We start from the raw sequence: 24,215 nt of genomic DNA, 5'->3' as shown, positions 1-24,215 counted from the left end.
AAACCTAACCCTAATCCTATCCCTATCCCTATCCCTAAGTCTAACCCTCGCCCGAACTCTAACCATAACTCTAACTCTAGACCTTACTCTAACCTTAACCCTATCTGTAACCCAAGCCCTAACTCTAACCTAAGGCCTAACTCCATCCCAAGCCCATCCCTTAACCCTAACCCTAACCATGACCCTAACCCTAACCCTAGCCATAAACCAAAACCTAACCCTATAGTTAGCCCTAACTCTAACCCAAGCCCGAATCATAACCCGAACTCAAACCATATTCCTAAACCTAACCCTAGCCCTAAACCTAAAATCAAATCTAATCCAAGTCCCAGCTCTAACCCTAACCCTAACCTCCATCCTAACACTCTCCTTAATCCTAGCCCTAACTCTAACCCTAACCCTGATCCCTAACCCTCGCCTGAACACGAAACCTAAACTTAATCCTTGGCCTACCACTATACCTATCAGTAATCCTATAACTAAACTGCACCCTAACCCTAACCCTAACCATAACCCGAGTCCTATCCCTAACTGGCACCCTCACACTAAACCTAACCATAATCCTAACCCTAAACCTAACCCTATCCATCGCACTAACTCCAGCCCTAACTCTAACCCTAGCCCGAACACTAAATCTTTCCCTAACCCTAACCATATCCCTAACCCTCGCCCTAACTCTCACCCTAGGTCACCTCCATTGTAAGCCCGAACCCTAGCCCGAAACCTAACCCTAACCCTAGCCTGAACCCTATACCTAACAATAAACCTAACCCTAGCCCTAACTCTAACGCTAAAGCTCAGATTAATCCTAACCCTAGCCCTAACACGAAATCTCACCCTAGCACTAACCCTAATCCAAATTCTAACACTAACCCCATTCCTGCCCTAAACCTAACCCTAGAACTAACTCTAAACCGAGACTTAACCCTAATTCTAACCTGATCCCTAACCATAGCCCGATCCCTAACTCTAACCCTAGCCCTAATTCTAACCCTAACCAGATCCCTAAACCTAACCCTAGCTCTAAAAATAACCATAACTCTAACCCATGTCCCAGATCTAACTCTAGCCATAACCCTAACCCTAACACTTGCCCTAGCTCTGAACCTAGCCCTAATTTGGACATTAACCCTAAGCCTAACGTGAACCCTAAGCCTAATTCCAACTCTGACCCCATCCCTATCCCTAAACCCAACCCTAGCCTTAATCCTAAAATTATCCCTAATACTAACCCTAAACCTATTCCTAATAAAAACCCTAACCCAAGCCCTAACCCAAACGTATTTCTAACCCCAGTCCTAAACCCAAGCCTAAACTAACACTGCCCCTAACACTAACCCCAGCCCTAGCCCTAACCCTACCCCTAACTCTAGCCCTAACTCGAACCCTAGCCCTAAGCCAAAGTCTAACTCCAATTCTAACTGTAACCCCATCCCTTGTCCTAAATCGAAGCCTAGCCCTAACCCTACCTCGAACCCGAGTCTGAACCCTAAGCCTTTCACTAACCCTCATCCTAACCCTCACCATAGCCCTAACCCTTACCCTAGCATTAGCCCTTACCCGAAACCTATCCCGAACACAAGCCCTATCACTAACGCTAACACAAACCCTCACCTTAACCCTATTCCTGAACCGAAACAATAACCCTAACCCTAGACTTAACTCTAACCTAGCCCTTACCAAACCTTCACCCTTGCAATTTGAGAGGGAGAGGGTACAAACGGAAGTGACAATATTTCTGTTGAATAAAGGGAATTATGGTGCTATAAGGAAGGAGTTGGCCAAAGTTCAATGGTGCAATACCTTAGCAGGGATGACAGTGAAGGAGCAATGGCAGATTTTTCTGTGTATAATGCAGAAGATGCAGGATCAGTTCATGGAAGAAAGATCCAAGGAGGAGGCAGGAATGGCTGTGGCTGACGAGGGAAGTTAAGAAACATATAAAGTTAAAAGAGAAAAAGTATAAATTAGCAAAGATAAGTGGGAAAACGGAGGACTGGGAAGCTTTTAAAGAACATCAGATGGTACTAAGAAGGAAATACGCAGAGAAAAATTGAAGTATGAAGGTTAACTGTCCAAAAACATAAAGGAAGATAGTAAAAGCTTTTTTAGGTATGTGGAAGGCAAAAAAATGGTGAAGAATTAAACTGGGCCCTTGAAGACAGAAACAGGGGAATATATTATGGGAACAAAGAAATGGTAGAAGAATTGAATTGGTACTTCAGATCTGTGTTCACTGGGGAAGACACAAGCAATCTCCCTGAGGTAACAGTGGCTGAAGGACCTGAACTTAAGGGAATTTATATTTGCCAGCATTTGGTGTTAGAGAGACTGTTAGGTCTGACGGTTGATAAGTCCCTGAGGCCTGATGGTCTACATCCCAGGGTACTGAAGGAGGTGGCTCAAGAAATCATGGATGCGTTGGTGATTATTTTCCAGAGTTCGATAGATTCGGGATCAGTTCCTGCGGATTGGAGGGTGGCTAATGTTGTACCACGTTTTAAGAAAGGTGGGAGAGAGAAAGCAGGAAATTATAGACCAGTTAGTCTGACCTCAGTGATGGGAAAGATGCTAGAGTCTATTATAGAGGATGAAATTACGACACACCTGGATAGTAGTAACAGGATAGGTCAGAGTCAGCATGGATTTCTGAAGGGGAAATCATGATTGACAAATCTTCTGGAATTTTTTGAGGATGTAACTCTGAAGATGGATGAGGGAGATCCAGTAGATATAGTGTAACTGGACTTTCAGAAAGCTTTTGATAAAGTCCCACATAGGAGGTTAGTGAGCAAAATTAGGGCACATGGTATTGGGGACAAAGTACTAACTTGGATTGAAAGTTGGTTGGCTGACAGGAAGCAAAGAGTAGTGATAAATGGCTCCATTTCGGAATGGCAGGCAGTGACAAGTGAGGTACCGCATGGATCAGTGCTGGGACCGCAGCTTTTTACAATATATATTAATGATATAGACGATGGTATTAATAATAACATTAGCAAATTTGCTGATGATACTAAGCTGGGTGGCAGGGTGAAATGTGAGGAGGATGTTAGGAGATTACAGGGTAACCTAGACAGGTTAGGTGAGTGGTCAGATGCATGGCAATTGTAGTTTAATGTGGATAAATGTATGGTTATCCACTTTGGTGGCAAGAACAGGAAGGCAGATTACTACCTAAATGGAATCAATTTAGGTAAAGGGGCAGTACAAAGAGAGCTGGGTGTTCTTGTACACCAGTCAATGAAGGTAAGCATGCAGGTACAGCAGGTAGTGAAGAAGGTTAATAGCATGCTGGCCTTTATAACAAGAGGGATTGAGTATAGAAGCAAAGAGGTTCTTCTGCAGCTGTACAGGGCCCTGGTGAGACCACACCCGGAATATTGTGTGCAGTTCTGGTCTCCAAATTTGAGGAAAGGCATTCTGGCTATTGAGGGAGTGCAGCGTAGGTTCACGAGGTCAATTCCTGAAATGGCGGGACTACCTTATGGAGAAAGACTGGAGCGACTGGGCTTGTATACCCTTGAGTTTAGAAGACTGAGAGGGGATCTGATTGAGATATATAAGATTATTAAAGGGTTGGACACTCTGGAGGCAGGAAACATGTTTCCGCTGATGGGTGAGTGCCGAACCAGAGGACACAGTTTAAAAATACGGGGTAGACCATTTCGGACAGAGGTGAGGAGAAACATCTTCACCCAGAGAGTGGTGGCTGTGTGGATTGCTCTGCCCCAGAGGGCAGTGGAGGCCCAGTCTCTGGATTCATCTCAGAAAGAGTTGGATAGAGCTCTCAAAGATTGTGGAATCAAGGGTTATGGAGATAAGGCAGGAACAGGATACTGGTTAAGGATGACCAGCCATGATCATATTGAATGGTGGTGCAGGCTTGAAGGGCAGAATGGCCTACTCCCGCACCTATTGTCTATTGTCTATTCCTCTTGTGTTTAAAGTGATACAATGCTAATGGCCACCTTGATGTGTATTTCTATGTGTGTCTCTGTGTTTGTGTGTGTGGGTGTGTGTCCACCTCTGCCTGCATTGGGACACACTTTGTCCTGGAGGAAGTTTGAATGGAATGAAAGAAAAAGTGATGATCAAAAACTTTGAGTCTCTCTCTCTCTCTCCTGTCTGTCCATCTTCTGTTAAAGTGATACAATGCTACTCTCTGCTGGTCGACCTGTGCCACTGCAGAAGTGGCAGATATTCTTTTGCTGAGAACCAGTTCCTGTGAATCTCTCAAGTTGCACAGTTGTTTCATTCTTCAAACAATATCTTTGGAGAAACAGAGCAGTTCTGTCCAAACTCATGTGATGCTGCCCCGAGATATGAGCAGAAGGAAATGAGCAGACCCAAAGCTAGTCTCACCCCCTCCACTCTGTGTGTCTCTGTGTGTCTCTGTGTGTAGAGACAAAGAAACTGCAGATGTTGGAATCCAAGGTAGACAAGCAGGAAGCTGGAAGAACACAGCAAGACAGGCAGCCTCAGGAGGTGGAGAAGGCAATGTTTTGGGTGGAACCCTTCTTCACGACTGGAGGTGAGGGTCGGGGGAGTGGCAGATAAAGGGGGGGGGTGGAATGGGGGATGTTTTGGTGGGGAGAGGGGGCGGAGTGGTGAGGTAGTGATGGGTGAACACAAGTAGAGGGTACAGCTTGGTTAGTCGATGGGATGAATGAACTCTGTTGGTAGTTGGAAGGAAGATTCTTACTTTGATTCATTTTGGTTCTTTCATTGTCAAAAATGCAAACAGAAAACAAGAAAATTGCATTATTTTTCAAACAGAGTTGTACTTTTGGAGATTTCGGAGAGGACTACACATGGATGTTTAAGCTTTTTTTCTCAATAATTCACTAAAAAATTATACATGTGGAAGTAGAGCTTTAATTTAACAGTTCGAAAGAGATTTCTTTTAACTCACTGAAGAGAGTTGTTATTTTGAACAGAGTTCTGTTTACAGAGTTTGTGAAGTGGTCGACACGTGGATAGCTCTGGAGTGAGTTTTGTTTTTAATCAGAGGATTGAAAGCTGTCCGCTGGACGACTTGAGGAGGAGTCAATTTTAATTCATTTGATCAGCTAAGCTAAATACAATCAGAAGATTTATATGTTTGATTTATTTCATTGTTTGCATGCTTAATAGGTCAGGAAAGTAAGTTTATTTTATACATAAGGTGCTACTGAAAGTGACTTCATTTTCAGCTTGATGTCATTGAGGGCATACACGAGACAGAGAGTCAGATGTCTGGTAGAATTGGGACATTTGTTGCACACCAGGATCAGTCAGGTAGATGGGTGACTCTCAGGAAAAGGTAAGAAGCGAGTTCAAAAGTCTCCTGGAGACTTCTTCTCTCAAGCAGATATTCCGTTGTGGGCCCTGTTGAAAGGGATAGTCTCCCAGAAGAAAACAGGAGAGACAGTCAGAACTTGGGCATGAAGAGTGGATCTTATGTGAGGCAGGGTTTGACAAAATTTGAAAGAGTAATTGTTATCGGGGACTTTCCTATCAGGGACACAGACAAAAGATTCCACAGCAGTGAGCATGAATCTAGGACAGTATGTTGCTTTCCTGGTGCTGGGATTAAGATTAGATTACTTACAGTGTGGAAACAGGCCCTTCGGCTCAACAAGTCCACGCCGACCCGCCAGCCACCCATACCCCTAACCTAACGCTACGGGCAATTTAGCATGGCCAATTCACCTGACCTGCACATCTTTGGACTGTGAGCGGAAACCCACACAGACATGGGGAGAACGTGCAAACTCCACACAGTCAAGTCGCCTGAGGCAGGAATTGAACCCGTCTTTCCAGCACTATAAGGCAGTAGTGCTAACCATTGTGCCACCGTGCCACCCACTGAACATTTCAAAATATCTCAAAACATTTGGAGCATATTGTTCAAAGGGAGGGTGAAATGCCAGAAGATATTGTACACATTGGTAGGAATGACATACTTATGGAAAAGCTTAAGGCCTTAGAGAGTATATATAAGAGGTTTGGGAGAAGATTTAAAAAAAAGAAACTCAAAAGTAGCAATTTCTGGTGTCAAACTCAAATGAGGGAAGGAATAAAAGAATAAAGGAATAAAGAATAAAGAATCAATACCTGAAGAGGTGGGGTGATGTTCAGCGATTGAGGTTCTTGGATCTTTGGGATCTCTTCTGGGGCAGAAAAAACTTGTTCAAAAAGGATGGGTTTCAGCTGAACTGGAAAGGGACTAATATCTGAGTGGGGAGATTTGCTTGTTTTATTCAGGGACAATGTAAACTATTGGTGGTGGCGGGGTGGGTTGGGGGTGGTGATGGTGGGGAATGGAGGGATCGTCATTAGCAGAGTAAATAGAAAGATAGATGATGGTTCTGAATCTGAAAAGAACAACTTAATTAGAAAAATACACACAAGAGCAAGTCAGAGAATGTTTTAACACTGAAGAATTAAATTGCATTTATTTCAGTGCAAGAGGTGTTACGGGTAAGGACGGTGAAGTCAGGGCATATTTGAAAACAGGGATTGGAATGTCATATCTATTACAGAAACTTGGCTGAAGGATGGGCAGGACTGGCAGCTTACTGTCCCAGGTTTCAGATGCTTTAGGGAGGATAAAAAAAGAGGCAAAATAGGTAGGGGAGTGGTGTTCTTGATGAACAAAAACAGTCCTGCTGTAACGAGAGAAGACATTTCTTAAAAATTGTCCCGTGAAATACATGAATTGAAAGTAGAAATAAGAAAGGAATGCTCACCTTGCTGGGATTGTACGATACAGCCCAGAAATCACTTCACAGAGGCCTGTATCCTGTCACTAAGTTACCCTTTATTTACTCATGTACAGTACACTGGCTGTGGCTATCCAGCTCGGAGACAGCCCCCCGAACTGAGGAGATTCTCATCTCCCGGCTATATTTTATTTTCCTTAAACCCGCACACTACCGTCTAACTGCGGTAGTGCTTATTTTTTCCCCAGCACACGTGTTGTGTGTGTGCAGGTGTGAGACACAGTGAGAGACACAAAGTGCACGAATCTTTATTCAATTCCCACCACCAGGAAGACAGGAAATCTCCTGGTTATATTTTTTCTTTTCTTTTTTTTTTGCCAATTCTCTTGTTTATATATATATTTTTAACCCCCACTCTACCGCCTGACTGCGGTAGTGCTTATTTTTTCCCCAGCAGCCATGGTGTGTGTGTGCAGTTGTGAGACACAGTGAAAGACACAAAGTGCACGAATCTTTATTCAATTCCCACCACCAGGAAGATAGGAAAATACCCGAGTGGCCAGTGACAAGCACTGCCCTTCACATCAAAGGGCAATGCTGTGTGATCAAAACAGTGAAGGGGAGGGGAGGGACTAAATCAAAACAGAGTTGGTGGGGGAAATAATACACTCCACTCACTGCGGCGCCCACCTCTCCCTGAATAACTCCAGGGTGTTGGTGGACACCGCGTGCTCCTTCTCCAAGGACACCTGGGCTCTAACGTAACCCTGGAAGAGGGGCAGGCAGTCGGCCCTAACGACCCCCTCCACGGCCCGCTGCCTGGACCTGTTGATGGCCAGTTTGGCCAGACCCAGGAACAGACCCACAAGGAGGTCTTCATCTCCTGGTTGTATTAGTCAGGAAGGGCTTTCCTGATTGGCCCAGATGAACAACCACAAACAAAGACCTCATAGTCAATGCGGTCAACCTGGTTCTAATCATTACAGCCCTTCAATCATCAGGGGGAACTGAGGAACAAATATATGGAGGGGTCTCATGTATGTGTTAGAATAATGAGGTTGTGATAGTGGGTGATTTTATTTTTCCAACATTGACTGGGACTACCATGGAGTTAATGGTCATTATTTTCCCGTTAAATTGAAAAGTAAGGCTGGTAGGATTAGAGAACAATAAGTGAATAAAGATATTAAGGTTCTAGTCAATAATTTTAAAAAATCATAAATTAGATGAAGACAACTGGGTTTAGATGAATCTCCTGGACAGTATGAAGAGTGTTGGGGTATTGTTAAGAGGGAGATTAGAAAGGCAAAGAGGGGATATGGGGAAGCCCTGGCTGTTCTGATATAACGTGATAGTTCTGTTCACGTGTGATCCCACGTTATTAGAAAATCAGGTAATAGCAGCACCATTTAAACTAATGGGGCCAGAATCACATTATAGCCAACACAGGTAAGGAAAGTTCCTGTTCTACAAATAATGGTCCGAATTCTTCAATCGCGTTACAGCCAATTCGAGTTCAAGAGAGCCGCATTATAGCAGAACCAGCTGTACATTAGAAAAGGAGGGCAGCCTGTAGAGAGAGTTGGGCTCCCTTAAAGATCAAAGAGGTTACCTTTGTGTCCAACCTCAGCAGATGGGAGACATATTAAATGAATATTTCACGTCATTTCTTTTACTGTGGAGAAAGTGATGGGACCTACAGAACTCAGGATGTTTTGAAAAAATTCATATTACAGAAAAGGAGGTGTCATAGAGACATAGAGACGTAGAGCACGGGTACAGACCCTTCAGTCAAACCTGTCCATGCCAATCAGATATCCCAACTGAATCTCGTCCCACCCGCCAGCACCTGGCCCATATCCCTCCAAACCCTTCCTATTTATATATCCATTCAGATGCCTTTTAAATGTTGCAATCGTACTAGCCTCCACCACTTCATCTGACAGCTTATTCCATACACATACCACCCTCTGAGTGAAAAAGTTGCCCCTTAGGTCTCTTTTATATCTTTCGCCTCTCACCCTAAACCTATGCCCTCTCGTTCTGGACTTCCCCACCCCAGGGAAGAGACTTTGTCTATTTATCCTATACATGCCCTTCATGATTTAGTAAATCTCTATAAGGTCACTCCTCAGCCTCCGACGCTCCAGGAAAAACAGCCTCAGCCTCTCCAACTGAAATCCTCCGACCCTCGCAACATCCTTGTAAATCTTTTCTTAACCCTTTCAGGTTTTACAACATCTTTCCAATAGAAAGGAGAACAGAATTGCACGTAATATTCCAAAAGTCGCCAAATCAATGTCCTGCACAGCCACAACATGACCTCCCAACTCCTGTACTTAATACTCTGACCAATAAAGGAGAGCATACTAAATGCCTTCTTCACTATCCTATCGACTTGCGACTCCACTTTCAAGGATCTGTGAACCTGCACTCCAAAGTCTCTCTGTTCAGCAGCACTCCCTAGGACCACACCATCAAGTATATAAGTCCTGCTCAGATTTGCTTCCCAAAATGCAGCACCTTGCATTTATCTAAATTAAACTCCATCTGGCACTTCTCAGCCCATTGGCCCATCTGATCAAGATCCTGTTGTAATCTGAGGTAACCTTCTTCGCTGTCTACTACACCTCCAATTTTGGTGTCAAGGTAGGACTCTTCTTTAGAGTGTAGGAGACTGAGTGGGGGACCTTATAGAGGTGCATAGGAGCTTGAGAGGCATGGATAGGGTGAATGCACTCAGTGTTTTCATCAGGGTTGGGGAATTGAGGACTAGAGGGCATCAGTTTAAGGTTAGAGGGAAAGAATAAAATAGAACTTGAGCGTCAACATTTTTACCAAGAGGGTGGTACGCATATGGATTTGTTGAGGTGGGTACATTAATACTATCTAAAAGGCATTTGGACAAATACATGAATAGGAAAGGATTAGAAGGCTATGGGTCAAGGGCAGGGAAATAGAGTTAGTGTGGATGGACATTTTGGTCGGCATGGACCAGTTTGGGCCAAAGGGCCTGTCTCCCTGCTGAGGGATTCTAGAACAGTAAGTGCAAAGTCAACAAGGCACAAACGAGGCACAGTTAGGATGGGGTTGATGGCTGTGATCAAGGTGGATGTCAGAGGTCATTCTCTGAAGTGTTTAAACTCAGTGAGTTGGATTGGCTGTAAGGTACCTAAGCAGACATTGAGGTGCTGTTCCTCCAGGTTGTATTGAAATTGAGTTCTATAGAGTTTTAGAGTTATACGGCATATCCAATCAGTCCATGCCACCCATTATCTTAATAATAAACTTTTCCCATCTGCCTGCACTTGGTCCATGTCCCTCCAAACATTTCTTATACATGTACTTATCCAAATGTCTTTTCAATGTTGTAACTGTGTCCATGTCCACCACTTCCTCTGGAAGTTCATTCCACACATAAATCACCTTCTCCGTGTAAAATTACGTTGCCCCTTGTGTCCTTTTTAAATTTTTCTCCACACATTTTCAAAATAAGCCCCCTTGTCTTGAAACCCACCACCTCAGAAAACAACACCTGCTGTTCACCTTATCTATACCCCTCAAGATTTATAAATCTTTATTAGGTCACCCCTTCAACCCCTTACACTCCAGTGAAACAAGTCGCAGCCTATCCAACTTCTCCTTGTCACTCAAACCATGCATTCCCAGCAACATCCTGGTAAAACCTCCTTGAACCCTCTCCAGCTTCATAACATCCTTCCTTTAACAGGGAGAGCAGAACTGGACACAGTACTCTAGAAGATGCCTCACTAGGGTCATGTACAACATTGACATGATGTTCCAACATTTATACTCAAAGATCTGAACAATGAAGGTAAGCATGCTAAACACTTCCTTAGCTACCCTGTCCACATGTGATGCAACCTTCAAAGAATCGTGTACCTGAAACCCTAGGTCTCCCTTTTCTACAACACTACCCATAGCGCTACTTTTAATTGTATGTGTCTTGTCCTTGTTTGTTTTACCAAAATGTAATATCTCGCATTTATCCAAATTAAACTCCATCTCCCACTCCTCAGTCCATTGACCCACTTGATCAAGATCCTTTTGGAATTTTAGATAATGTTCTTCACTGTCCACGAAATAACAAATTTTGTTATCATCAACAAACTTATTAACTATGTCTTCTATATTCTCATATTTTCTAAGATATCCAGCAGTGATGGAAAAGGATAGACCAGATCTAAAAGTTGAAGTTCTAAATTGGGAGAAGTCTAATTTTGGTGGTATTAGGCTCAGTGGTTAGCACTGCTGTCTCTCAGCGCCAGGGACCCAGGTTTGAATCCAGCCTCGGGCGACTGTCTGTGTGGAGTTTGCACATTCTCCCTGTGTCTGCGTGGGTTTCCTCCGGGTACTCTGGTTTCCTCCCACAGTCCAAAGATGTGCAGGTCAGGTGAATTCGCCAAGCTAAATTGCCCATAGTGATAGGTGCATTAATAGGGGAATGGGTCAGGGGTGGATTACTCTTTGGAGGGTCAGTGTAGACTTGTTGGGCCAAAGGGCCTGTTTCCACACTGTAGGGGATCTAATCTAAAAAAAACTTTCAGAAGTTGACTAGGGCAGATATATGCAGGTAAAGGGATGTCTGGGACATGGGAAGCCCTTAGAAATGAGATATCCATGCCTCTCAAGATCCTACGCACCTCTCTAAGGTGCCCAACTCAGTTTCCTACATTCTAAAAAAAAAAGTCCTCGCTTGACACCAAAATTGGAGGTGTAGTGGACAGCAAAGAATGTTACCTCAGATTACAACGGGATCTTGATCAGATGGGCTCATGGGCTGAGAAGTGACAGATGGAGTTTAATTTAGATAAATGCAAAGTGCTGCATTTTGGGAAGCAAATCTTGGCAGGACTTATACATTTAATGGTAAGGTCCGAGGGAGTGCTGCTGAACAAAGAGACTTTGGAGTTCAGGTTCATAGCTCCTTGAAAGTGGAGTCGCAGGTAAATAGGATAGTGAAGAAGGCATTTGGTATGCTCTCCTTTATTGGTCAGAGTATTGAGTACAGGAGTTGGGAGGTCATGTTCCGGCTGTACAGGACATTGATTAAGCTACTTTTGGAATATTGCGTGGAATTCTGGTCTCCTTCCTTTCGGAACAATGTTGTGAAACATGAAAGGGTTGAAAAAATTTACAAGGATGTTGCGAAGGTTGGAGGATTTGAGCTAAAGAGAGAGGCTGAGCAGGCTGGGGCTATTTTCCCTGGAGCGTCGGAGGCTGAGGGGACACCTTATAGAGGTTTACAAAATTATGAAGGGCATGGATCGGATAAAGAGACAAAGTCTCTTCCCTGGGTTGGGGGAGTCCAGAAGTGCAGGGCACAGGTTTAGGGTGAGAGGTGAAAGATATAAAAGAGACCTGAGGGGCAACTTTTTGACTCAGAGGGTGGTACGTGTATGGAATGAGGTGCCACAGGAAGTGGTGGAGGCTGGTACAATTGGAACATTTAAAAGGCATCTGGATCGGTTTCTGAATAGGAAGGGTTTGGAGGGATATGGGCCAGGTGCCGGCAGGTGGGACTTGATTGGGTTGGGATATCTAGTCGACATGGACGAATTAGACTGAAGGGTCTGTTTCTGTGCTGTACATCTCTATGACTCTTTGAATATATTGTCTAACCTCTCCCTATAACTCAGACATTGAGTCCAAGCAACATCTTTGTCAATTTTTTCCGTACTTTTTCCAGTTTAATAACATCCTTCCTATAAAAAGGTGACCAAAACTGAACACAATACTCTAAGTACTGCCTCACCAACGTCCTGTGCAACTGCAACATTACTTCCCAACTTCTATACTCAGTGCCGTAACTGATGAAGGCTGTTATGCCAAAAGCCTTCTTCACTGCCCTGTCTACCTGTGACTCAATTTTCAGATAACTATGAACCTGATCTCCAAGATCCTTCTGTTCCACTACACTCCTTAAGGCTCCACTATTAAACATGAAACTCCTATCTTGATTTGAGTTTCCAAAATGCACATTTATCTATATTAAACAGCATTTGTCATTTCTCAGCCCACTTCCCCAATTGATCATGGTCCTGCTGCAATTTCTGATAACCTTCCTCACCGTCCACAATGCTGCCTATTTTACTGCCATCAGCAAACTTACTAATGATGCCTTATATATTCTCAGTCAAGTCATTGATATTGATAAGAAACAGTCAGAGGTCCAGCACCAATCCCTGAGGCACTCCACTTGTCACAGGCCTCCAGTCCAACAAGCATCCTCCCACTTAATAAACAGAACGATTTTCTCCTTTCCATCCCGAATACTTATACCTCTTTTTCATCTCTATTCCTCCATTGTCATATTAGCACTCCCTTTGTCTTTTGTTCTTGCCCCCCTCACTAACTCTTTCCTCCTCATCCTCTGTCACAGCACAAAAGATTCATTTATCTGACATGAAAATACTTCTCAAGTTGGTTTTCAGAGAAATACTGAGCAAGATTATCACCAAGTTAAAAAGATTATTCTGAAGGATGTCGAATTTTTTTTCAGGAAGGTTAGGGTTGGTGCTATTTAAATGAGGGAAGGATCTTTGTACAAATGACAGAGTCAGAGATAATGATATTCCGGGGTGGCTGTAGTCATTGCAGGAATAGTACATATTAAACCGCGAAGGAATTTAAACATGGGGATATCATTCGAACTTAATTGATGGGAAGAGGAGAGAACAATGTAAATGATCAGGGGTGGGGAGAATGGTATAAGGGCCCTCTGGAAGGATTGAATATAGGCTGTAGATTTCCAAATCAGATGAAGTCTGTTGAATATTGAAATCAGCAACCTGCCAGGGAAAGCACATGAAAATTTCAACCTGCAAGTGATAAATCTAATAGACCATTTTAGATTACTTACAGTGTGGAAACAGGCCCTCCGGCCCAACAAGTCCACACCCACCCTCCGAAGAGCTACCCACCCAGACACATTCCCCTATCACGATGGGCAACTTATCATGGCCAATTCACCTAACCTGCACATCTTTTGAACTGTGGGAGGAATAAATAAATCCAAACCTTGTTTAACAATGACAGAGATTCGTACAAAATGCCTCCCAGAAGTCACATGACTAACTTTGTGGATTTCAGCTGGCGTTAGCAGTAGACTGTACTTACCTCAGGAAAGAATCATAAGAGACTTTTCGAAATTCAATGAACAATTCCAGGAGTCATCAGAAACTCCCTGATATGATCCCCTAAGGACGTGAATTATACTTCATAGCTCACCGTGACTGACAATGGGAATCAACCAAGCCAAAGGCTAAGCCAGTTCATAAACAGCAAATTACCTTGACAACAAGGTGATGTAGGCCAACTCAATTCCAATGTCAGAAGTCAGACAACGTCAGTTTACAGCCCAATAGGTTTATTTGAAATCACAAGCTTTCAGAGCATCAGGTGAAGCGCTGACTTCACCTGACAAAAGGACTACATTCAGAAAGCTTTTTATTTCAAATAAATCTGTTGACTATAACCTGGTGTCGAGTGAATTCTGATTTTGTCCACCCCAGTCCAATACCGATAACTCCACATCAACCCAATTCCAAACAGGGAAACGTGGTCCACCTATTTCTCGATAGCTGCCATTTTAAGTCTTGTAAGGACAGGTTGTGACCAATCATTTTGAGTAAAATCCTCCAAAGGAACTCTCTGTGACTCCATTAAGGAGAGGACTCTCAACCAATGGGAGGACATGGAAGAAGACCGATAGAAACCAACGGTTGTTCTCCTGGGAGTGTCCAGGCAACCTGCAAATATCTTCGCCATAGAACTCGTGAGGAACAGGAAACCTCTCATTATTCCAAACTCTGTTACCCTGCTCAGTGCCCCTGAACAGGCAAAGACTAACTCTTCAACTGCAGGATCCAGCGCAGCTGCTGAAGCAGCTGACCTCAAGTTTTCATCCACTTCAGTTCAGAAAGAGACTCTTTAAGGAAGCAGGAGTTCTGCAACAATCTTAAAGACTGATCTTCCTCTCATTTTCAAGGGTCATGTTTTATCCCAAACCTGTGTGTCTGTACTGTTATTAACTTTAGAGTCTGGATTTGTGGTGCTGGAAGAGCACAGCAGTTCAGGCAGCATCCAAGGAGCTACGAAATCGACGCTTCGGGCAAAAACTCTTCATCAGGAATAAAAGCAGAGAGAGGAGGAAAACTTCTTCAAGGCAGGCATCCTTGCAAGAGGATTCGCAGTAGGGTTAAAATCAATGAGGTAAAAACAATAACTGCAGATGCTGGAAACCAGATTCTGGATTAGTGGTGCTGGAAGAGCACAGCAGTTCAGATAGCATCCAAGGAGCTTCGAAATCGACATTTTGGGGCAAAAGCCCTATAACTTTAGAGTGTCTACTCTAATAACCTATGACAATGTTGGTGCAATAAACTAATCTTTATTTGGTTTCAGACAAATGCTTTGTTGTTAGTTATATAGAAATGGAAATACTGGAAACCTGAAAGGGTGCTGAATGAGTAATACAAATGCATCGTTCATAGGTCACTCTGAGGACTCAGTGTGGGCATGACTCAGTGTCCTATTGAATTATAATTCCTCTGGAATATCTCACTTTATGATGCAGGAGGCAACAGTTAATTATATTTCATCACATCGTTCCCAATCAGTTCCACATGATTGCACTTGTTTGTTCACTTAAATGTAATAAACATTAATCACGATGTAAATGACATGTCACTGGAGATTTCCCTCCTGCACAAATACAGGAATCCTCTCAATGTATCAACTGGGAGAATCTGTTGCCTGTCACACCAGCAGAAACTGTCACATCCCACAGAAAATGCGTGAACCAGCAATAATCCATCAGATAGAAGGTATTTACTACCCTGTTCTTGCAGTTGTTGGAGTCCTTGGTAAGCATCTTAAGCACTTAACTGAAGCAATTAATTTTTGCTTCATTTAAACTGTTCCTCTCTTTTTTTTGAAAATTCTTTTTTGATCAATGTAAAGGCAGTAGTGACACAGTGGTCAAGTCACCAGACTTTAAACATTTCGTGAGTTCCAGTTTCAGTGATTAGAATTCGCTCCAGGCTGTTTCTGCCCTTTTTATTTGTGTGCAGGATGTGGGCATCACCGGCTGGACTACCATTTATTGCTCATTCTTAATTACCCTGGAAATGTTGGTGGTCAGCCAGCTATTCATACCACGATAATCACTGGCATCTAGGGACCACTCCCCACATTTGGCAGTGCTGGTGTGAAGCAAACTCCAGGATTTTCACCCATCGCAAATAAAAGAACAATGATATAGTTCCACGTTGGGATGGGGAGTGACTTGGAGGGCAACGTGCAGTGTTGGTGGTAGTTGTATTGTCATGTACCTCCTATCCTTGTCCTTCTCAATGGAACAGGTTGCAGGTCTGGAAAGTGTTGCCGAAAGTGTCTGTGTAAGTTGCTGCAGTGGATTTTGTAGATGGTACACATTCCTGCCACTAGTGATGGGAGTGAATGTGGAAGGTGGAAGATTGGGTGGTAATCAAGTGCACTGCTTTGTCTTGAATGGTGTCAAGCTTCTTGAGCATTTTTGGAGTTATCCTCATCCAGGAAACTGGATGCTGGTGATGTGGTTGATATAGACTTCTGAAAGTCAATTAATAAAATTCCCGGACAAGCTTATGAGCAAAGATGGAGCAACATGAAATAATAGATACAGCAGCAAAATGGATACAAAACTGGCTGAGCCAGTGAACAAATGAGCAGTGTTTACTGAAGCATTTCAGGACAGAAGATAAAATATATGAGCACCCGAGAGGTCAGTGTTATTTATTTACAATACATTAGACATATTAGCAAGTTTTGCGAAGATTTGTAGCTCAGGTTGATGATGAAGTATGTAAGTTAGCTCGGTTTCATCACCATACTGGGTAACATCATCAGTGAGAGTCTCCGGTGAAGTGCTGGTGGTGTGTCCCGTCTCTCTATTTATAGGTCTTGGTTTCTTAAGGTGGGCGATGTCATTTTATAGATTTAGATTAGACTTAGATTACTTACAGCGTGGAAACATGCCCTTCGGCCCAACAAGTCCACACCCACCCTCCGAAGAGCAACCCACCCAGACCCATTCTTCAACTAACCCTACCGGCAATTTAGCCTGGCTAATTCACCGAAACTGAACATTTTTGGACTGTGTGAAGAAACCGGAGCACCTGAAGGAAACCCACGCAGACACGGGGAGAATGTGCAAACTCCACACAGACAAGTTGCCTGACGCGGGAATTGAACTCGGGTCCGTGGCGCTGTGAGGCAGTAGTGCTAACCACTGTTTCTGGTTCTTTTTTCATGGGAAGGTAGATAGGGTCTAAATCAATGTTTTTATTCATGGAGTTCCGGTTAGAATGCCATGCCTCTAAGAATTCTCCTGCGTGTCTTTGTTACACCTGTCCTAGGATGTATGTGTTGGCCCAGGCAAAGTGGTGTCCTTCTTTATCTGTACATATAGAAACTCGTGATTGGGGGTCGTATCTTTTGGTGACCAGTTGGCATTCATGTATCCTGGGGGCAAGTTTCCTGCTAGTTTGTCCAATGTAGTGTTTTTTTACAGTTCTTGCATGGTATCTTGTAAATGGCATTAGGTTTGCTGGTAGTATCTAATGGATCCTTTAGGTGTGTTGGTCGGTTTGTGGGCTACCATGATGCCAAGGTATCTGTGTAGTCTGGAAGTCATTTCTGATATGTCTTTGATGTAAGGTAATGTGGCTGTAGTTTTATTATTATTAATATCATACATATAAATATTCTTTTAAATATTAATGACTGAGATCTTGGCATTCAGAGCCCCATTTTAAAGTCTGTGATTGATGCACAACTTGAGAATGTTGTGAAGGATAGTGTCGAACTTCAGAAGAACATAGATTGATTGCTGTGATGGGTAGTCAAGTTCCAAATGAAATTCAACGTAGAAAAGTGTGAAAGAATACAATTTGCTCAGAAGAACATGGACAGACAGTGTCAAATAAAGGCTTCAGCCTGTACTGGATTATTACATCCAGTTCAACACAAAACACAATCAGAAAAATGTTAAGGCAGTGGAGAGAATGCAGGTTAGTCCCAGGGAGGAGAAAGTTCCATTGCATGGATACATTGTAAATGTAGTGACTTTTTAGAAAATAAAAGAGTTTTTAGAGGAGATTTGACAGAGGTACTCCAAATCATGAGGGATCCGAACACAATGCAAAAGGACAAACTATTCCAATTAGTGGGATGATTGAGAATGTGAGGGCACATATTTAAGGTAATGAGCCAAATAATCTGGAATGTGCTGACTGACCACATGATGGAGGCAGCTTCAGTTGAGGTGTTCAAAAGAGAGTTGCCTTGTATTCTGGAAAGGAATAATGGGCAGGACTTTGGGACTCGGCAAATTGCTCTTTTAAAGAGCTGCAATAGACACAACAGACTGTGATCTCCTTCTTTTCTGTAACAATTCTGCGATTATGTGGCTCTATAACTGTTGTTAAACAAAGCCTAGAAGATTGGGGATCTAGTGCAAATAAACAAAGTTCAACTAGAGATCAGTAGTGATCTCGCTGAACAAGATCAATGGGTTGCATCCCTTGTGTGATGATGTTATTCTTAAAACCTCTAACATTTGCATCTTTAACCATTTCTTTCTCTACATATTCCAGTTAACTCAGTGGCTATTATCATCCTGTCACGTGGAATTTGTGGACTCTCCAGATGTATCACCCACTACCTGGTGGCCATGGCAGTGGCAGATCTATTGGTCGTTTTCACTGATGTGATACTCTTTACAGTGATTCCATTTTACTTCCCAGGGACTTACCTGGACACTACACCGGCATATTCTCTTCTACTTGTTCTGCTTTATGCAGCCACAGATATTTCTGTCTGGTTCACAGTCTCCTTCACATTTGACCGGTTTGTTGCAATTTGCTGCCAGAAGATGAAAGCAAGATATTGCACTGAGGAAACTGCAGCTGTGGTTATAAAAACAGTGAGTGTGCTGTTTTGCTTGGAAAACATTCCTTGGTACTTTCTGTATGAACCTGAATATATAATTGACAATGTACCTTGGGGCTACATCCTATCAGCGAATTTCTTCACTGAAGCTGCTTGGGTAGCATTTGATACCCTCAATATTATAATGACCCCTTTCCTCCCATTCATTCTGATTTTACTGTTCAATGCTCTGACAGTCAGACACATTTTAGTGACCAGCAGAATCCGCAGGAAACTACTGGATCACAGCAAGAGAGAGAATCACACTGACCCAGAGATGGAGAGCCGCAGGAAATCCATCATTTTACTCTTCACCATCTCAGGCAGTTTTATATTGTTATGGATGACCAATGTTGTGTATTTCCTTTATTGGCGAATTGCAAAAAATTCTTACTACACAGGTCCCCATGATCCTGCGTATATCACCGAACAATCTGCCTACATGCTGCAGCTTTTGAGTACCTGCACCAACACCTGTATTTATGCAGTGACCCAGACTAAATTCAGAGAGCAGCTGAAGAATGCAGTCAAATACCCATTCACTGTAATTGGGAAATTACTGAAATGATAGATACAGTTCATCTTAAAGCTATATTTCTATCACTATCTTCGCCGACAGTGCTTCTCACTAATTTCATCTCCACACATTTCATCAGAGCATTGACATGATTTTAAACTCTAGAAATGACCATCTCGTTTGGAGATTATCCACCTATGACCATCAAGCTTGTAGCTCTCAAACCTGCAGAGTCACATTTCCTTCCAAACCAGACAGCCCTGACTGATCATCAACTGAAATTGTCCTTATTACATCAAACATAATTCCTGCTGTACTGAAAGTGTTTTACCTCTCCCTGCCCATTCTCCTCCATAACATATTCAAGGCTGATCCAACCCCTTTGGTTACTGCAGGGAGTGGAACAAGGTCAGTCTGGTGGACATCATAGAATATGAGTTCCCTCATTGGAGTTGTTAACATGCTCCAAACAGGGAGTCCTGGCTGACAAATATAAACAGGAGTGTCAGGGGTTCTGTTCACTCTAGGAGTTGGCTTTGAGCTAACTGGGGCAGTGTCATGTACTTTGCACATGGAAATAAAGGATGATTTGGTGATGGGATGCTGGCACCCGTGGAGTTATTTCAGTTGTTTTCACTTGTCCCAGTTTCAAAGACTTTGCTTCAAAATTCTCTTTTCACTTTCGAAGATCTTGGAAAGATATTTGCAAGAGATTTTAAACCATGAGATAAGAAAACATAGGAGCAGTGGAAAGCATTCAGCTCATCGAACCTGCTCTGTCTTGGAATGAGATCTTGGCTGTTCTGATGATCCGCAACTCCACCTTCCTGCCTTTTCCATATAAGCCTCAATTCTCTTCCTGATTAAAACTCCAGCTATCCCAGCCTTGAATACATAATGACCAAAGCTCAACAGCCCTCTGCAGTAAAGAATTCCAGAAATTCTCTCCACTCCAGAGAGTAGTTTAATGTTGGAACAGAGACTAGACCAGCTTCAGTACATGGTGCTGGAAGAGCACAGCAGTTCAGGCAGCATCCAAGTAGCTTCGAAATCGACGTTTCGGGCAAAAACCCTTCATCAGAAATAAAGGCAATGAGCCTGAAGCGTGGAGAGATAAGCTAGAGGAGGGTGGGGGTGTGGAGAAAGGAGCATAGAGTACAATGGGTGAATGGGGGAGGGGATGAAGGTGATAGGTCAAGGAGGAGTGGGTGGAGTGGATAGGTGAAAAAGAAGATAGGCAGGTAGGACAAGTCCGGACAAGTCAAGGGGACAGTTACTGAGCTGGAAGTTTAGAACTAGGGTGAGGTGGGGGAAGGGGAAATGAGGAAACTGTTGAAGTCCACATTGATGCCCTGGGGTTGAAGTGTTCCGAGGCGGAAGATGAGGCGTTCTTCCTCCAGGCGTCTGGTGGTGAGGGAGCGGCGGTGAAGGAGGCCCAGGACCTCCATGTCCTCGGCTGAGTGGGAGGGGGAGTTGAAATGTTGGGCAACGGGGCGGTGTGGTTGATTGGTGCGGGTGTCCCAGAGATGTTCCCTAAAGTGCTCTGCTAGGAGTCGGCCAGTCTCCCCAATGTAGAGGAGACTGCATCGGGAGCAACGGATACAATAAATGATATTAGTGGATGTGCAAGTAAAACTTTGATGGATGTGGAAGGGTCCTTTAGGGCCTTGGATAGAGGTGAGGGAGGAGGTGTGGGCGCAGGTTTTACAGTTCCTGCGGTGGCAGGGAAAAGTGCCAGGATTGGAGGGTGGGTTGTTTGGGGGCGTGGACCTGACCAGGTAGTTGCGGAGGGAACAGTCTTTGCGGAAGGCGGAAAGGGGTGGGGAGGGAAATATATCCCTGGTAGTGGAGTCTGTTTGGAGGTGGCGGAAATGTCGGCGGATGATTTGGTTTATGCGAAGGTTGGTAGGGTGGAAGGTGAGCACCAGGGGTGTTCTGTCCTTGTTACGGTTGGAGGGGTGGGGTCTGAGGGCGGAGGTGTGGGATGTAGACGAGATGCGTTGGAGGGCATCTTTAACCACGTGGGAAGGGAAATTGCGGTCTCTAAAGAAGGAGGCCATCTGGTGTGTTTGTCTGTGGTGGAACTGATCCTCCTGGGAGCAGATCCGGCAGAGGCGGAGGAATTGGGAATACGGGATGGCATTTTTGCAAGAGGTGGGGTGGGAAGAGGTGTAATCCAGGTAGCTGTGGGAGTCGGTGGGTTTGTAAAAAATGTCAGTGTCAGTTCGGTCGTCATTAATGGAGATGGAGAGGACCAGGAAGGGGAGGGAGGTGTTAGAGATGGTCCAGGTAAATTTAAGGTCAGGGTGGAATGTGTGGGTGAAGTTGATGAATTGCTCAACCTCCTCGCGGGAGCACGAGGTGGCGCCAATGCAGTCATCAATGTAGTGGAGGAAGAGATGGGGAGTGGTGCCGGTGTAATTACGGAAAATCAACTGCTCTATGTAGCCAATAAAGAGACAAGCATAGCTGGGGCCCATACATATGCCCATGGCTACCCCTTTGGTCTGGAGGAAGTGGGAGGATTCAAAGGAGAAATTGTTAAGGGTGAGGACCAGTTCGGCCAAACGAATGAGAGTGTCGGTGGAAGGGTACTGTTAGTGACGTCTGGACAGGACATAACGGAGGGCTTGGAGGCCCTGGTCATGGCGGATGGAGGTGTAGAGGGATTGGATATCCATGGTGAAGATGAGGCATTGGGGACCAGGGAACCGGAAGTCTTGGAGGAGGTGGAGGGCGTGGGTGGTGTCTCGAACGTATGTGGGGAGTTCCTGGACTAGGGGGGATAGGACAGTTTCGAGGTAGGTAGAGATGAGTTCAGTGGGGCAGGAGCATGCTGAGACAATGGCTCGGCCAGGGTGGTCAGGCTTGTGGATCTTGGGAAGGAGGTAGAACCGGGCAGTGCGGGGTTCCCGGACTATGAGGTTGGAAGCTGTGGGTGGGAGATCTCCTAAGGTGATGAGGTTCTGTATGGTCTGGGAGATGATGGTTTGGTGATGGGGGGTGGGGTCACGGTCGAGGGGGCAGTAAGAAGAGGTGTCCTCGAGTTGACGTTTGGCTTCAGCGGTGTAGAGGTCAGTGCGCCAGACTACCACTGCGCCCCCTTTATCCGCTGGCTTGATGGTGAGGTTGGGATTGGAGCAGAGGGATTGGAGGGCTGCGCGTGAGGGTGAGAGGTTGGAGTTGGGGAGGGAGGTAGACAGTCCAAGTTTAGTTTCCCAGGGGCTTACCTGGACACCACTCCTTCAGTTTCCCTTTCACATGTCCTGCTTTCTGCAGCCACGGACATCTCCGTCTGGATCATCATCAGTTTCACCTTTGATCAATTTGTTGCAATTTCTTGTCAGAAACTGAAAACAAAATATTGCACAAAGAGAACTGCAGCTGTGGTTATTCCAACAGTGAGTGTGGGGTTCTGCTTGAAAAATATTCCTTGGTACTTTATATATGAATCTGAATATGTCATTGATGATGTGCCCTGGAGGGGTATTGAGTCAGAGAGATTTTTCACAGAAACTGCCTGGATAACCTTTCATACTCTGAGTATTATTTTAACGCCTTTCCTCTCATTCATTCTGATTTTACTGTTCAATTCTCTGACAGTCAGACACATTTTAGTGACCAGCAGAATCCACAGGAAGCTACTGGATCACAGCAAGAGAGAGAATCACACTGACCCAGAGATGGAGAGCCACAGGAAATCCATCATTTTACTCTTCACCATCTCAGGCAGTTTTATACTGTTATGGATGACAAATGTTGTGTATTTCTTTTATTGGCGAATTAGCAACACTTATTACTACACAGGTCCACATGATCCTGCGTGTATCACTGAACAATCAGGCTACATGCTGCAGCTTTTGAGGACCTGCACCAACACCTGTATTTATGCAGTGACCCAGACTAAATTCAGAGAGCAGCTGAAGAATGCAGTCAAATACCCATTCACTGTAATTGGGAAATTACTGAAATGATTGAAACACTTTATTGCACTTTGTATTCAATTTTAACAACTCATTGATGCAATGAGCTGTTGCAAAATGAATAGAATGCTAAAGAATTTTCCCAAGTGCTGCAAATGGAACTGTCCTCTACTTGTCACAAGGAACATCTTCTTTGTTCAGTTGATTTCATTTCAATCCTACTTGCCCAGTATTTTCCCACGTGCATTAAAAGCGCTTCCCTGCTTCCTGCCCCCTTTACACTTTCTCGTTTCTCGGTGCACATTGTCACTGCCTTGCCTCACCATGTCACTGGGGGCTGAGAGCCAGGAGGGTTTATCATTGCTGACAGCAGGGTCTCAGTCTCATCAATGGAGGGGGGGGGGGTGTCAGTCTTTGTTCAGGGCGTCCTGACTCCATCAATGTAGGGTACTCTCCGATACCTGTCCTGGTCCTGTTCGGGTCAGTCTGAGGTACAGAAAGGGGGAGTTGCTGAATGACCAGCAGCCCTCCACCCATCTTGACTCTTTCTGTCCTCTTTTCCTCGCTGGGATGATAGAGCAGAGGGTAACGCAGTGGGTGACAGTGTGTGGCACCACAGTCACTGTCGGTGTAAGGGGGATGTTTCCCGAGTGACTGAGTGGGCACCACAGAGGGCAGACAGGCTTCATGGTGTCAGGGAGGTTGGGGTGGGTGAGGGGGTGTGGAGATGATGTTACAGGCAACAGTGAGGCCCTGGTAGAACGTGATCCTGGGAGGGAGGTGGGTTCAGGAGCAGAGATAGGGTGAGGAGGAGGGGTCGGAGAGACAATAGTGACACCTCCACTAGCGGAATGGAGAAGGGACCTTCCTTTCATCCAACAGATGGCTGAGACTGGACTGACCCAGGGGAAGGGCTGGGGGAACAGCCTGGGACCATAGCTGCTCCTGGGAGAGGAGGGAATTCCGTGTCTGAGGGATTTACATTGACAGACACACAAACAGGCACACACACAGACACACACACAGACACACACACACACAGGCACACACACACACACAGACACACAGACACAG

The sequence above is a fragment of the Chiloscyllium punctatum genome, chromosome 4 (assembly GCF_047496795.1).
Source record: "Chiloscyllium punctatum isolate Juve2018m chromosome 4, sChiPun1.3, whole genome shotgun sequence".
NCBI classification, from domain to species: Eukaryota; Metazoa; Chordata; class Chondrichthyes; order Orectolobiformes; family Hemiscylliidae; genus Chiloscyllium; species Chiloscyllium punctatum.
Note: the sequence above shows the minus strand (reverse complement) of the source record.